Raw genomic sequence first — 14,994 nt, 5'->3', positions numbered from 1 at the left:
CGGGTGGAGCCCAGCAATGTGTATGTTTTAAATCAACACCTTGGATATCGATATTACCCTATACCCATGAGTTCACACACCAAGAACTGAAGCCTGTGACTTGCCCTTTGGTCTTCCAGGATTCTCAAGTTCATTGACAATTACTAGATCCACCTCATATTTCAAAGTAGTTGGTGTTTCTCAATGTTTGGTCAAAGGACCTTCTGCATTAGGATTTTCTCAGGGATATGATAAAACATCTGATTTCTGAACTTTAAAACCTACTGAATCCGAACTGATAAGAGTAATACAGGAGAAACTGTATTTTAACAAACTATCCAGATGATTCTAACATATACAAAAAATTAAGAACTACTGTCTTGGAGCAAGAACTGTTTGATGTAAGTATAAAACGGCACGATCTTCTCCCTGTAGTCTTACTTTTGCTTAGAAGACAAAGATATATGTCTTGCCTTACCTAGACTGGTGACCCTTCTAAGAATGATCTTAGGTGTAAACAAGAAAGCAAATGTTGGAATGGTCCACTCTGCAGGGTCACCTTTTGGCCTCACAATCCTTTTTGGTTCCTGCCCTAAGGGTCTTTGCAAAATTGCCACCATCTGTTGAGGGCCACTCCCACTCTGCCTCTAGGACTTCCGAAGAAAGGGACTGCATGGGAAGTCCTTGGAGCTGCTGCTGCTAGGATGTAATGATGTGTTTGCCGGTGTCATGGCAATGACTAATGGCAGAAATTGAGATGTGAGATGAGCCCGATCAAAGACTGGCCATCTCCTCAGCCTAGGAAGAGATGGTCACCCTACCTACTGTGGCAGAATGGCAGGCAAAGTGGCAGAGAACTTTCTAGAATAGAGAGACAGAGAGGCACAGTAGCCAAGTAACCCAGGAAAGGGGTACCTGCATTTTACAGAGCATATTAGCCTAAGCAAATCCTCCTACAAAATAAAAATAATGTCTTTATTCAAGCTACTATTATCAAATAAACAGAGATGGAGAACAATCTGAAACTGGTAATAGAGTTCTAATTATAAGATGTTATCAGTTGTTCCCAGATCACATCAGACAAGGATGGGCTGGACATGAAAGGAGAACTTTGGAATCTGGGAGGAGAGGTCTTTGTTGAGGACCAGAACATACTGGCTAAAATGATCATTTGTCGAGATGAAGTGAGAAGCAACTAGACATCAAACTTCAGAGCCTCTTTTACATCCTTCACAATTCTTGCAATAATTTCTTCTGCTCATTACTGAATCTTGTTTTCTTCTTCTGTAGTGTAGACTCAAGTCATTCTCAAAAAATCCTTCGATTATCTTCAGGTTCCCGAAGAAAGAAACTTCCGGGTATCAGTACATACGAGGGACCTTAGCTGAATCCTCCTTGGTGGATACAGAGAAGTTCCCAGTTCTCTGGTTCCCAGAGTAGACAAAAGTTGTAGGCACTGATCCTCTGAGCACCTTTCTGAATGTGTGAGCCACACCTGTGCGTGGTGAAAAGAACAGTGTCACTCAACCCTGTAAAAATATATCCTAGCACATTTAAAATGCCTGACCTCATAAAACATTTTTGTTTAGATGGTGTTTATTCAGCCATAATTTCCAGATTATGCACAAGCAGTTTTCCTTCATATGAAGAAGTTTCTGTTGGAATCCGTCATGACTGGTCTGACCTTCTGTCACCCAATCATGGCTCGCTCTACCTTGCACTTGCCCCACAGTAAAAAGGCAAATTGAATCCGTAACAAGCTATTTTTCTTTTTTTAGGGCACATGATTTTGTCCTATCCTCCCAACCTCTCCGCTGCTACCTCCATTAGGCCCTATCTCCTTATGACTCTATGTATGTTTCAGATTTTATTTTATGTTCCGCCTGTTTCTAAAAGGCTCTTATTTGATAATAAAAGACATGCAAAAGGTAGGTTTATTAAAAATAAATAGCATCCCCATAGAAAGTGCATTTCTAATCCAAAGAGCATTCATTGTTACTATGATTGTTTTTTATTAAAGAGAGAGAGAGAACGAGCATCAGAGGGGCAGAGGGAGAAGCAGCCTAACCTGCTGATCAGAGAGCCTGACTTGGGGGCTGATCCCAGGACCCTGAGATCATGACCTGAGCCGAAGGCATCACGCTTAACCAACTGAGCCACCCAGGTGCCCCTGAGTGTTTAATTTAGCTATGAACTTCCTCAAGCCAAGGTCAACACCAACATGGACATAAGATGTTTGACATAATTCTTATTATTGGGAGAAAAAGAATCTACCAATTCTTTAAGGCATAAAACTATTTTAAAATCAGCTTTATTGAGGTATTATTTACATGTAAAAATGTACCTACTCAAAGTGTGCACTTTAGACAAATGTGACCATGATTACATACTCCAAAAAGTCACCTCTGTCCCCTTGGCCCTAGAAAATACTCTACTTTCTGTCACTGCATTTTTATATTTTCTGTAATATCAGATAAATGGAATCATACAATATATAATCTTTTATGTCTAGTTTCTTTCACTAAATGTAATGCTTTTGAGCATTATATAGGAGTGAATCACAATTTGTTCATCCATTCATTAGTTGATATATGTTTTTTCCAATTTTTAGCTACTAGCAATAAAGCCACACATGACATATGTGTGGACATATGCTTTCATTTCTCTTGGGTAAATATCTAGGAGCTGCTCTGCATCCTTGCTATGCTTGGTATTGTCAGGCTTTTTGGTTTCAGCTATTCCAGTGGGTGTGTAGCAGTATCTCTTTGTGGTTTTAAGTTGAATTTCCCTAAGGACTGATGATATCAAGCATCTTTTCATATGCTTATTTGCCATTCATATATCTTTGCAAAGTGCTCAAATTTTTGCACATTTTTTAAATCAAATTGCTGCCTTTTTCTTTTAAAAATTGTAAGAATCCTACATATTCTATAAGCTGCATATATTCTGGATTCCAGTTCTTTATCAGATATGTGTTTTGCAAGTATTTTCTCCTAGGCTGTGGCTTGACTTTTCATTGCCTTAATCGTGTCTTTTGAAGAATAAAGAATTTAAATTTCGATAAAGTTCAATTTGTCGATTTCTTTTTTCTTTTATAGTTCATGTTTTCTGTGTCCTAAGACATTTTGTCTAATCCAAGGCATGAAGACTTCTTTCTTATGTATTTTCTAGAAATTTTATAGTTTTAGTGTTTGCATTTCAGTCTATGATCATTTTGTGTAATTTTCTGCACATGCTATGAGTTAAGGGTTCAGGTTTATTACTGTTATTGTTGCTTCACTCATCATTTGTTGAAAAGACTACCAAAAGATGACTCTTTCATCATTGAATTATCTTGGCACCTTTGTCAAGAATCAGTTGACTATGGGGTGCCTGGGTGGCTCAGTCAGTTAAGTGTCCCACTCTTGATTTTGGCTCAGGTCATGATCTCTCATGTTGGGCTCCATGCTCAGGAAGGAGTCCACTTAAAGTTTTTTCTCCTTTGGCCCCTCCTCACACATTTTCTCTCTCTTTCTCAAAAAAAAAAAAAAAAGAAAAAAAAAGAAAAGAAAAGAAATCAATGGACCATTTCCAGACTCCATTTTGCTCTCTTGATCTATATATCTATACTTATGCCAATATCTTAATTCCTATAGTTTCAAAACAAGTCAAGAATTCATTTAGTGTGAGTCTTCTGACTTTGTTTCTCAGAATTTTTTGGGTTATTTTAGGTTCTTTGTGTTTTCGTATGAATTTTAGAATCAGCTTGTCAATTTCTACCAAAAAAAAAAAAAGTCTATAAAACTGCTCTTTCCACAGAAGACGTTTTCACAAAGCCTATATGCCATCGAAATAAAATCTTAACCTTATCTCTTTCCTTCCAGTATCCCCCTTTTCCAGTTCACTCCAGATTGGCTACTAAATTAACCTTCTAAAAATTTCCCCTTCTCCTTGGTGGCTCAGTTAGTAGAGTGTCAAACTCTTGGTTTTAGTGCAGGTCATGATCTCAGGGTCTTGGGATCGAGTCCTGTGTTGGGCCCCATGCTCAATGTGGAGTCTGTCTGAGATTCTCTCTCCCTCTCCATCTGCCCCATGCCCTCTTCCACTCATGTACACACACATTCTCTCTCCAAAACAAATAAATAAACAGAATCTTTAAAAATGTTGCCCTTCATAATGATGTCCTGCTGTTCAGAATAGATGATGCATTGTAAGAAATGGTATGAGAAAGAGGAAGAGCTCTGGGGCCATGTAATAGGGGATTCAAATGTGTCCCCTTTTTCTCTCCAGGTCTGTTTCCCCACCACACTTACTGTGAGAAACAAAATAAATAATGGCCGTGAGGCACTTTGTACAAGATTGGCTACATGGTCAGCATGTGTTTTGTCCTCTGCTCTCTGACTCAGCAGTGCTGATAGACATAAAATTTCTTTTTTCCCATTATTTTTATTGAAGTATAATTAACATGCAATGTTATATGAGTTGCAGGAGGACAAAATATTGATTTGACAATTCTCTACATTACTCAGTGCTCACCACAGTAAGTGTAGTCACCATCTGTCACCATACATTATTACAATATTATTGACAATATTCCCTATGTGGTACTTTTCACCTCTGTAACTTACTTGTTTTATAACTGGAAGTTTGTATCTCTCAATCCCCTTTCCCTATTTTTCTCTTCCTCCACCCATCTCCCCTCTGGCAATTATCAGTTTGTTCGACAAAAAATTTCTTGAAAGGCAAAAATACGGAAACACGCAAAAGAGATCCCACAGAGTAAGCGATGACACTGCACGTTCCAGGTCGCTGTGAAGCCACAGAGCTACTAAGAATGACACCTCTGCATGGAGGGAAGATTCCACTTGGCCCTTGCTCAGCTTTGCCATTCTCACAGGCTATTTATACATGTCTGCCCCTTACCCACCATCATCTAACCTTTCTGGAAACCGACCATGTTCCTACCTGCCTCTCAGGAATAAGTCAGAGGTACAAAATAAGCTCAGCCTATCCCCAAGCAGTTGCTATGAACCTTGTTGAATTAAAAGAAGTTCTCAGGTGCAGCATACCTTGGCAGACTCAGGTGCTAGACCTGCCTGAGGTCCAATCCTTTCTGGCCAAGTATCTGTAACCCTCCCCTAATTTTAATTCTTTCAATTCTCTCTCACTTGTGCCCTCCATATAGCCTTTGTTTCAGGTAGGATGTTTGTTATATCACATACTACCTACAGCTTTGGTCTCCTTGCTCCTCTGACCTGCCTTCTCTTGCCTCTAAGACCCAACTGGACTTCGAGACCAAGCTCAAAACCAGCCTCCATTAAATTTCCTAGCTCCAGTTCATGGTGGTATTCCCCCCCACCCCTGGTTTTCAATAGAATCTCCTGTATCAGTAGAACTCGTCTGATCTGAAAATTAATTTTCAGATTAAAGCATAATTCACATGGTGTAGAAATGAGTATCAGAAAATGAGTAACACATAAATGAATTCTAACTGAAACAAAAACAGATGATCAAGCAAACCATAAAAGCTTCTAAGTGTGTCTTAGGGCAAAAAAAAAAAAAAAAAAAAAGATTGGGTGGGATAGAAAGTTCAGGCCAGGATTGGTCAAAAAGTTCTAATTTAGGATCCACAGATCTCCAATTAAGAAAAACGATTCAGGGGTTTCGGGGTGGCTCAGTTGGTTAAGTGTCCAACTTTTGATTTCGGGTGAGATCTCAGGTCGTGAGATTGAGCCGTGCATTGGGATCCTCTCAACAAGGAATCTGCTTCTCTCTTCCTCAGGTCCTCCCCTGGTCTGTCTGTCTGTCTGTCTGTCTCTCTCTCTCTCTCTCTCTCAAATAAAGAAATAAATATTTTTGAAAAAATGATTCAAAGGTCAAAGATCTGACCAGGGTCCTAAAGGACGTGTAATTACTTACAGATCACTCTAAGGCATTCACATGAAGTTGGAATTGGTATTTTCATGACAGTTTGCCCACGTGCCACTGGTAGTGTCCTCCAGTGGAGACCTTTCATCTCTGCATGGTTTTACCACAATAGGTAAAGAAAGCAATCTCTAGCTAGTAAAGAACTTCTTACAGGGCCAACAGAACTTGGCCATCCAGGGCAGAGTCGATACTTGGTGTGGAGGGTATGTTCCATGGAAACTATTTTTACTTTCTCGTACATTTCTTATATTCTTGGGTTGGGAGACAATTTCAGGAGCCTGAACTGTCCAAACTGGATATGTGAGGACATTTTTTTGAGTCAGCATATAGTGGGGGAAAGATATCCAAGAGAGGTCCAGAATAATGAAGGTAACTGTAATCTATATCTATATTTGTTTTAATCTGATGGCTAAGGGTGGGCTAAGTCAGTGAAATCATTTTAAAATGATGTTTCTGCTTCCCTTGAAGAGTAGACTTGAATTCAACTTTGATGACAAATTACTCCCTCTTTTAGGAAAACCATCCTAATGAGCCCTTTTGATCATTTCAATCTAAGGCTTGGAAGGAAGTCAACTGACCCTCTCAAAATGGAGTCAGATGCAGAAGCCACAGGAAAAACAATCCCATAGTATTCTCCATGAAAAGTCTTGGTCTGTGGATTCTAGTTACACAGTAGTCAGTAAAACCTTACATTTTTTTTCCATATAATTCCCTTCTTCTCTAAACTTCAGATTATTCTTATTTGGCTAAAGGGAAACCATGCTAGAACAAAGAAATCTGAATCAAGTACGGACTTTAGCTAATGATTTCTATTGTTTGTTAATTATATAAACTTACCATTTGGCCTTGGCAATTTTTCTGTAAATTTAAAACCATTCTAGAAATAGTTTATTTTTTTTAAAAAAAAAGAAGAGTGTTTTCTGAAGACTGGACATGTCTGGGACACCTAGGTTACACAAACTTTTCTGATTTCTCAATTTTTCTTAGCTCCAGTTATGTTTACCTTCACATGTTTGAAGACAAATAGAAGCAGTGGGATGAAGAATTATCATTGTGTATTGCCCTGCAGGAATGCTGCTTGGTGGGAAGAATGTGGTGGAACAGCATGGTTCATGCCAGACAGCAGCACATAATTTATGACAATTTCCTTGTTTATTTTTAAAGCAACCAACTTGCTTATTTAAGAGCCAAAAATTATATAGCTTCTCTCTCCTATTAGCTTATTAATTCCTTGAAGGTATAAGCCATACTTCCTCATTCTTTTATGCAGCATGTAGTACCTTGTACTCAACAAATAGCCATGGTTTGAATGAATATTATAAATAGAGGCATTGATGAACATACAGCAGTCTCCACATATAATATAAAAATATATATGCTAGTCAATTTAGATTCTCATCAATTAAATATAACAAAAGCTTGTTATATCTTTTAAAAATTAATTGCTATTGAAATTACTAGAGCAATTAAGTCTACATCATGAATTCATCGTATTGAAAGAGGTTCTCTACCCAGAAGAAAATAAAAGGTTTTCAGTTCAATAAGCGAAAACCATATTTTGAAAGATTAATTTCCATCTTTTTGACATCCTTGTCACTCAAAGCCAGAAACCTTGATTTAGGGGTTTCAAATTCTGTCACTCTGAACAAATCTCAAGCTGTGGATGTCTATGTAAAATTTCAGTGGAAATGTTTTCCTGGCCAAGTTATTGCGGCCTTCAAAATAGAATTTGTAGCAGGCCCTGGCAAGTTCTAAATGTAGAAGATTGAATATTGATGTAATGTCAAAAGAGTTCCATAATTAAAGGTGTTTCTTTATAGTACCTCCCTTCATCCATTCATTAACTCAACAAATATTTATTGAATACCACCTATATGCCAGACATTGCATTAGCAAAGCTTTTCTGTTTCCTGAATCAGATTACATTACCCAAATGAATGAATGAGCAAATGAAAATGAGAAGATGCCTCCTAAAGCCATGTTACTGCACTGCTCCAGAGCTCACTCAGAGGGTGTACGCGAAGGGGAAAATGGAAAAGTTCAAAAAGCTCACTGACTTACAAGGCTTCCCTTCACATTTTCTACTCAACCCAGAAAGGGAGCCAGGCTATCATCGACTGAGCTTTTCCTTGCTCTCCTCTTCTCTGGCAGTCTCCTCTTTCAAGCACCAGAAGAATTTTCCATCTATTATGAACTGCTCTTATGTCATATCCATCTTTTGGGGGACATAAAATGAAGTTTCAAGGCTTGGTTGGTGTTTTTTTCTTGTTGTTGTTATTGTCAGTGCTGGTTGTTTAAACTTAAATAATGAAGGCTTTTAGAACACATAAAAACTAAACAAAATAGTATAATAAATCTCTATGTACTCATCACATACCCTTAAAAAAATCCAATTAGCTCATGGTCAATCCCACCCTACCCACATCCTTATCCACTATCCCATCCTAATATTATTTTGAAAAATCCTCAACATCATATATTTTCAGTTGTACCTTGGATTTAAGGACAAAAATGAAATGGAAAAACCTCAAATTTCTAAGGGAAGGAAAGATGTGGAAGGCAGTTTTTTTAACTTATAGGATAAATGTGAAGAAATGAGAGGGAATCCGATGAATACATCCCTTAGAAGGGCAAGATCTGGGAACTGGAAAAGAGTCTGAACTTTTTGTCTTGCTCTTGTTCTTTCCACTTCTTAACCCTGCAATCCTCTCTTTATGGGTTTAATCCACCCTCAAACATATTGGCTCTACCTAAACGGGGGGGACCAAAGTGCAGAAGCCATCTCTGAACTTATAAATACTAATGAACCCCTGATCCTGGAAGAAAGTCATCCCTGCCAACTTCAGTCTGAAAAATCATGGAGAGCATTCTGATTGGTGCAGCTTAAGCTATGTGCCCCTCCCTGGACCAATCACTGAAGTCAAGGGAATGGGATACTCTGATTGATGCAGCTTTGGCCACATCCACCCCTCTGTCCTGGGATTAACTGTGTGAGGTACAGAAAAAAGGAAGAAGGCTCAAAGACCACTATCAACATAAGAAGGAAAGGGATCTGATGCTTATTGGGCTTGTAGAATGTAATAAGAAGAATAATTTATATAAACGAAAAAGTCCTAAAAGGTAAGTATGGTCTGGATGCTTGGGTGGGTCAGTTGGTTAAGCATCTGACTCTTGATTTCAGTTCAGGTCATGATCTCAGGGTTCTGAGATCAAGAATTGTATAGGGCTCTGCGTTCAGCGGGGAGTGTACTTGAGAATTCTCTCTCTCTCTCTCCCCTCTGCCCATCCCCATGCACTCTCTCTGTAAAATAAATAAAAATAAATAAATAAATAAATAAATAAATAAATAATCTATCTTTAAAAAAAGAAAGGTAAGTATGATCATTTGCATTATTGAATGAAAGAAGGGAAACACAGAGAAATAGGCAATTTGCCCAACCTTTGGCTCTTCTGGTATACCTCTATTTCCATTCTGACTCATCCTATTCCTAAGTTATATGTTTTAAAATACACAGTGGGCACACATTCAGCAAAGACGGTATTTCAAGACTGAGTCACTACAAGTGATTTTGATCACTGTGAACATTAGACTCATAAGACAATATGAAGCTGTACGACCTTGGGTAATTTTCTTAATTTTTCTGTGCCTCAGTTTCCTGGTGTGTAAAATCATGGTAATAATATCCAGTTTAACTGCAGGGATTGAGAAAAAGAATATGTGTAAAGTGCCGCCCATGCTTCCTGGCTTGTATGAAATAAGTAAATGGTTGCAATTACTGGTATTATTACTATAGCCCAGTGCTCCAAGTAAATACAAAGAGATGATTATCAAGAGCAAAAGGAAGCTGGGGTCACCAGCTGTGATGAATTGCTGTGATCGTGAAATGAAAACACCTGCCTTTATTATTTCTTCAAAGGTGAAATCCAAAAAATACAATGGTGTTTGTTATTTTCCACTATCAGTTGAATGTTCTTTCCTCCAAATCCAAGAATTTACTGAAAGCCAAACTGATGAATATGATGAGGTTACCAAAAAGGGAAAAATCAAAAAGCACCAAAAACTCACTGACCTAGAAAGTAAAATTGAGTGGCTTTGTTAGAGTGGATACCATTACTATTTCTCTTTTTTTTTTTTTTTCCTGAAAGAGAACCCAATAAAATTGCCTTAAAGAGAATTATGCTGGATGAATGGTGCTCGCCTTCCAAATCTAACATCTGATGATGTGACAACAGCATCTCTATTTGCTGAAGACCAGACAACTGGTACTGCTGTTATAGCTGAAAAGATCGGCAGTGCGAGTGGACAGACAATTCTGGATAAATACTGCTGTAGGAATAGATCCAGTGTGCTGGATAAAATTGTCTCTGCCTCAATTTGCAGCTTGCCAAACATGCTTCTGGTTTTGAAGGATACAACTTACTCTAGAGGGAAATTGTGTAAGAACAGCTCAGAGAAATTTAAACCACTGGAATGCAGAAATTGTATACAGCTCCATGGTGAGGTTTCTGGAATCAGAAAATCCAGGAAAGTCTGGGCAGACCCAGACAGTCTGGAGAGGTGGATGAGGGCTTTTTCATTGCTTCGAGGCACTGTGCTGTTCCACAGGGATGAGTTAGTATCCTCTCCGGTCTCAGGTTAAGTTATGAAAATTTACTCAGCAACCTGAATCTGATAAGGGCTGTCCAGTAAAGCAGGGTGTTTGTATGTCTTGCTCCTGACTACCTGCTCCAGTCGTTGTTACCCATCCAAGGTAGTAGACAGTGCAGAAGCCCCACCGTGCTCACCTTTTTAGCAAAGAGGCACCCTCAGTTTTGAAATACCCAATGTTGAAACTGTCCAAAAGACATCATAAGAACAGATCCATGAGACTTATATCTCATTAAAAATTGTATCACCAGGGCTTATTACTCTGCCCTCAACCAAGAAACAGTGAGTGGAGACTGGATACTTGGATGAAAAACGCATATAAGAGAAAAGAGTCAGATTCTAAATAGCCTTCAGGATGATCAGAGGCAGGCGCTTCCAGCACTTGTCGGTATGACCTGCCAAAATCTGAAATAAATCTCTATTTCTGACACCAGAGAGACAGGCTAATGTTGAGAACTGGAGGGAGAACAAAAATCAAAAGTAGGAACTCTCCTTTTGCATCTAATGGCTGGAGTTTGTCCTGAGCTTTAACAGGAACTGGGTTCTGTGTACTTATCTATTCAAAAACTGTTCTGCTCACTCACTCCACCACCTCTGCGGAGTCCTCAGTGATGTTCAGACCACAAGAATTAAGCGTGTCTATCCTAATCTGAAATTCTGAAGGGAACGAGTTCCTCTGAGACTCACTGGAACTAAGCAGGTGCGTGTTGAGTCCATGCCGGGTTTCAGTGCCTCTCATCTGATGAGGAACGTCAGTAGGGCGCGCACTGGGCTCCCAGATGGGAGGCAGAGCCCGAGATCAGCCCTGAGGTCTCTGCTTGCTTTGCTCTGATCCCTCACCTCTCTAGTCATTCTCAGTCCTTCCTCTCCTGTTTCTCCTGGGTACCAACCAGGCCATAATCTCCAACCTGAGCCCCATCAGAGATTTGGGTGTGGCCCGACTAGGTGGCCAGATGACTTGGCTCGCCTCTAAGGTGTTGCCCAAGCATGGCAGTAGCCCACTCTGGGCTGCCTTGGGACACTGCTCTACACCACCCCTTCTTGGTGAACCCATGATAGCTTTGGAAACTGGAATGTCTGCATTTCAAATCTGTGTTGGCCCGTGGCCCATTGAGTGGTCAAGTGCTAAACATGACTAAATGATACCAGATTAGCTACAAATTGGTCAGGCCAAGCATGCACTTTTATAGCTCCTTTATTCAATAATGACATCACTAACAATTACTTTAAAATTTTTATTATGGAGAATGTCAAACATATATAGAAGTAGAATGGGATAATGAACTCCCATGCACCCATCAGACAGCTTCAGAATTACTTTTTAAGTTTATGACTATAAAAATAGTTGCATAACTAGCAAATCATTTCAATACTGCACAATTACATTTTGACTAAAGCCATATTTGCACTTCAGCCGTGTTGGCAGCCTTGCCTTTCAAGATCGTATCCTGCCCTCCTCAGTTATGATAGACCATTCCTCCTGGCCAACTTAGTCTGAACAGTTTAAGCCAATCTACCCAAGATATTATGTGTTTGCTCCCTTTTGTAAAAATAGAAGGTAATTGAAAAGGTCATAAAAATGTTCATCCATGAGGTCAGTCCATGCAGTTTTCCTTTTTGTCTCTGATAGCAATTTGGCAGGAGAGCGTATTTACTGCCTCTGATCTCAACCATAAAAAGGCCAGGGGGGTAACACAAACCATGCAGCCTCCCTTAATAATTAATTACACGGCCCATCCATGAGTTTATCTAAACAGTTTTTGAAGCCATTTCTATTTCTAGCCTGTGCCAGTTCTGAAAAAGCCCAGTAGAGACCATGGGGATATCAGGGCTGAACCAGGAGGTAGGGACAGGCCATAAAATACACATACATGCGTTTTACTCCACTGGATACAAATGGAATCCAAAACCAAGCAGTAAAGGTAGCAGGTGAACCAGAAAAAGTTTCTCCTTATTACTAAAGAGCCTATCACCTAAACCAACACATCCTCACCCAGTAAAGGTAAAATCAGACATGCCTGCTGGGTTGTGTTGTCTTTTGTGGTTAAAATGTAATTCTGAAGATGATGAATTTTCATCCCCAAACAAGCTCATTAATTTTACAAAACAGACAAAACCTTTAAGTCCTCCACCAAAGTTGATGTGTGTCCCTTTCCCTGCCCCTTCTTTTTCTTGAGGCATCACATGCTCATCTTTAGTAGGATGCGGCGAGGGAGGGAGGAAAAGATCTGAGTCCAAGGGAAAGAAAAAATCAAGGACAGTGAGTTCTGAGGGACACCATATATGAAGGAGAAACATTGGTTCTTTGTAATAACGTTGTGTTCGCTCGAATTATGTTAGTTAGAAAAAGCCCAATATAAAATTCTAATAAAGTCTCTCAAAGGACAAGTTCTGTATACTACAAATTTCTCCAAATCAAAAATTCATTTATCGTAACCTGAGTCGGTACTACTGCCATTACAGAGGATTGTTTCTGTGGCTACATCAAAATAACTGTCATCCACCATCAGGTTTAGTCTTGAGTCGTGTGAGTTTGAATGAGATCTGAAAGCATTCCTTGAACCAAATGCAGTCTTGTATTGCTACCAGATGCTTTTCCTTTAACAGTGCTTGGGTTTCTTAGCTGAACTCACTGGATTTCTCTTCTGGAAGCTTCTGGCATTTTCTGAGCAGCCGGAGAAGGTGGGTTCTCCCTTTAGGTACTAACTGGGGCACAATCGGAAGACAACTGCGTGATGATGATGGTCAGTGTTGCAACTTAATCACAGGGGAAACTATGGCTCAGTTGTTGTTAACTTCTCCAGGGCTGAGACTCTCTGCCCCCAGGGGAAACAGAACCGAAGGCCGTGTTCCCTTGTCTACTCTGGGACACTCACTGTGACCTATATAACCACCTGATGGCAGTCCAAGGTAAGATGCCTCCGCTCTCTTGTCATGGGGAGGAGCTTCGCAGGCTGTGGTTCCTTGGCCTGAAAGGCTCGCACCTCCAGGACAACCCCTCCTCACCCTGTGTGCTTCAGCTCTTCCCCAGCGAAGCTGCTCCCAGTCGGGCCATGTTTCTTTCACTAGGCAGGCAAAGAACCCAGGTTATAGACCATTTATATTGCCCATAAATTACTTATAAAATCTTCTGCATATACTGTATTTGTGTCTTGATCTCTATCTTGAGGATGTTTAATTCATTGTGGAAGGACCTTAATCTAGAAGACACACTCCAGGTGTGGTTAGCGTTTAAAAGCTCTAAATATGCTTCAACGTGGATGGAACTGGAGGGTATTATGCTGAGTGAAGTAAGTCAGTCGGAGAAGGACAAACATTATATGTTCTCATTCATTTGGGGAATATAAATAATAGTGAAAGGGAATATAAGGGAAGGGAGAAGAAATGTGTGGGAAATATCAGAAAGGGAGACAGAACGTAAAGACTGCTAACTCTGGGAAACGAACTAGGGGTGGTAGAAGGGGAGGAGGGCGGGGGGTGGGAGTGAATGGGTGACGGGCACTGGGGGTTATTCTGTATGTTAGTAAATTGAACACCAATAAAAAATTAAAAAAAAAATAAAAAAATAAAAGCTCTAAATAAATAAATAAATAAACAAACAAACAAACAAATAAATAAATAAATACAAACCTACACTCCGGGGACAGCTACACAAAGACTTTGACTATCTCTTTTCATCCACCAGAGGGTTTAACAATCAGTAAATTGCATATTTAAAGATAATTTTCATTGGTTGGATGCCTGGCATTTTAAAAATGTGCGTTGGCTAGACTCTCAGTGTACCCTCTCTCACCTCTGCAGCAAAGGGTAAAGAGAGGAGTAAGCCTGGTGGCAGACAGCCGGCAGAAGGATGCCTTACCTGTAGGAATCCATCGGGTCCTGGGTTCCGCGGGGGATGTTGACACCTGACTCTTGCTGCCTGAATGCTGGCACACTAATTTCAAGTGAGGTTTTAAATTAGTGCACCCAACGGCCTTGCTGCTCGGGGTGCTATGTGGGGACCTACTGAGCTGGCTGGAAACATGGGTCTCAGGCCTCAGGCCTTAGGCATTTCAACTAGATCCATGGTGACTTCCACGCACCCACGCTTACGGGCCGAGGGCTGGAACGTCATCATGCTTACAGACCAGTTTGTATAAATGCTTTTATTTTTCTTTTGGGATGCCAGCTTCCTGATAACGGTTGGCGTGACACAATTCTGTCGGAGGCTTCCTGTCACTCTAACTGACACCTAGTTATCAGTCCGGGAGTGGAGAAGAACTGCAGGCCTGGCCAAAGTTAGCTTTGGAGCCTGCCTTTATCTTTGGTAAATAACCTTATCTTTGCAAACTACCAAGTTGGCTTATAGCTTGTTCTTTTCCCAGCAGGCCCCTGTGGTGATCTTATAGTCACCACGTGGTTAGTTAGTTAATGTTTTATCCTATCGTCTCCAAGAGTGCGGAAACCGGCTTTGCTTTTTC

At 40.1% G+C, this 14,994-nt stretch overlaps 1 long non-coding RNA gene across 1 annotated transcript; it reads right to left on the bottom strand.

Annotated features, from left to right (window-relative positions):
• Positions 1-11,755: 11,755 nt before the first annotated feature.
• LOC140625391 (uncharacterized) lies at positions 11,756-14,654 on the bottom strand. Its single transcript, XR_012024715.1, has 2 exons — positions 14,394-14,654; positions 11,756-13,599 (listed from the first exon to the last, which is right to left on the bottom strand). It is a non-coding gene; the product is annotated as an uncharacterized lncRNA (long non-coding RNA).
• Between the last annotated feature and the right edge of the window lie 340 nt (positions 14,655-14,994).

The sequence above is a fragment of the Canis lupus genome, chromosome 36, assembly GCF_048164855.1.
Source record: "Canis lupus baileyi chromosome 36, mCanLup2.hap1, whole genome shotgun sequence".
Lineage (NCBI taxonomy): Eukaryota > Metazoa > Chordata > Mammalia > Carnivora > Canidae > Canis > Canis lupus.
This window is presented reverse-complemented; position numbering and strand designations above follow the sequence as displayed.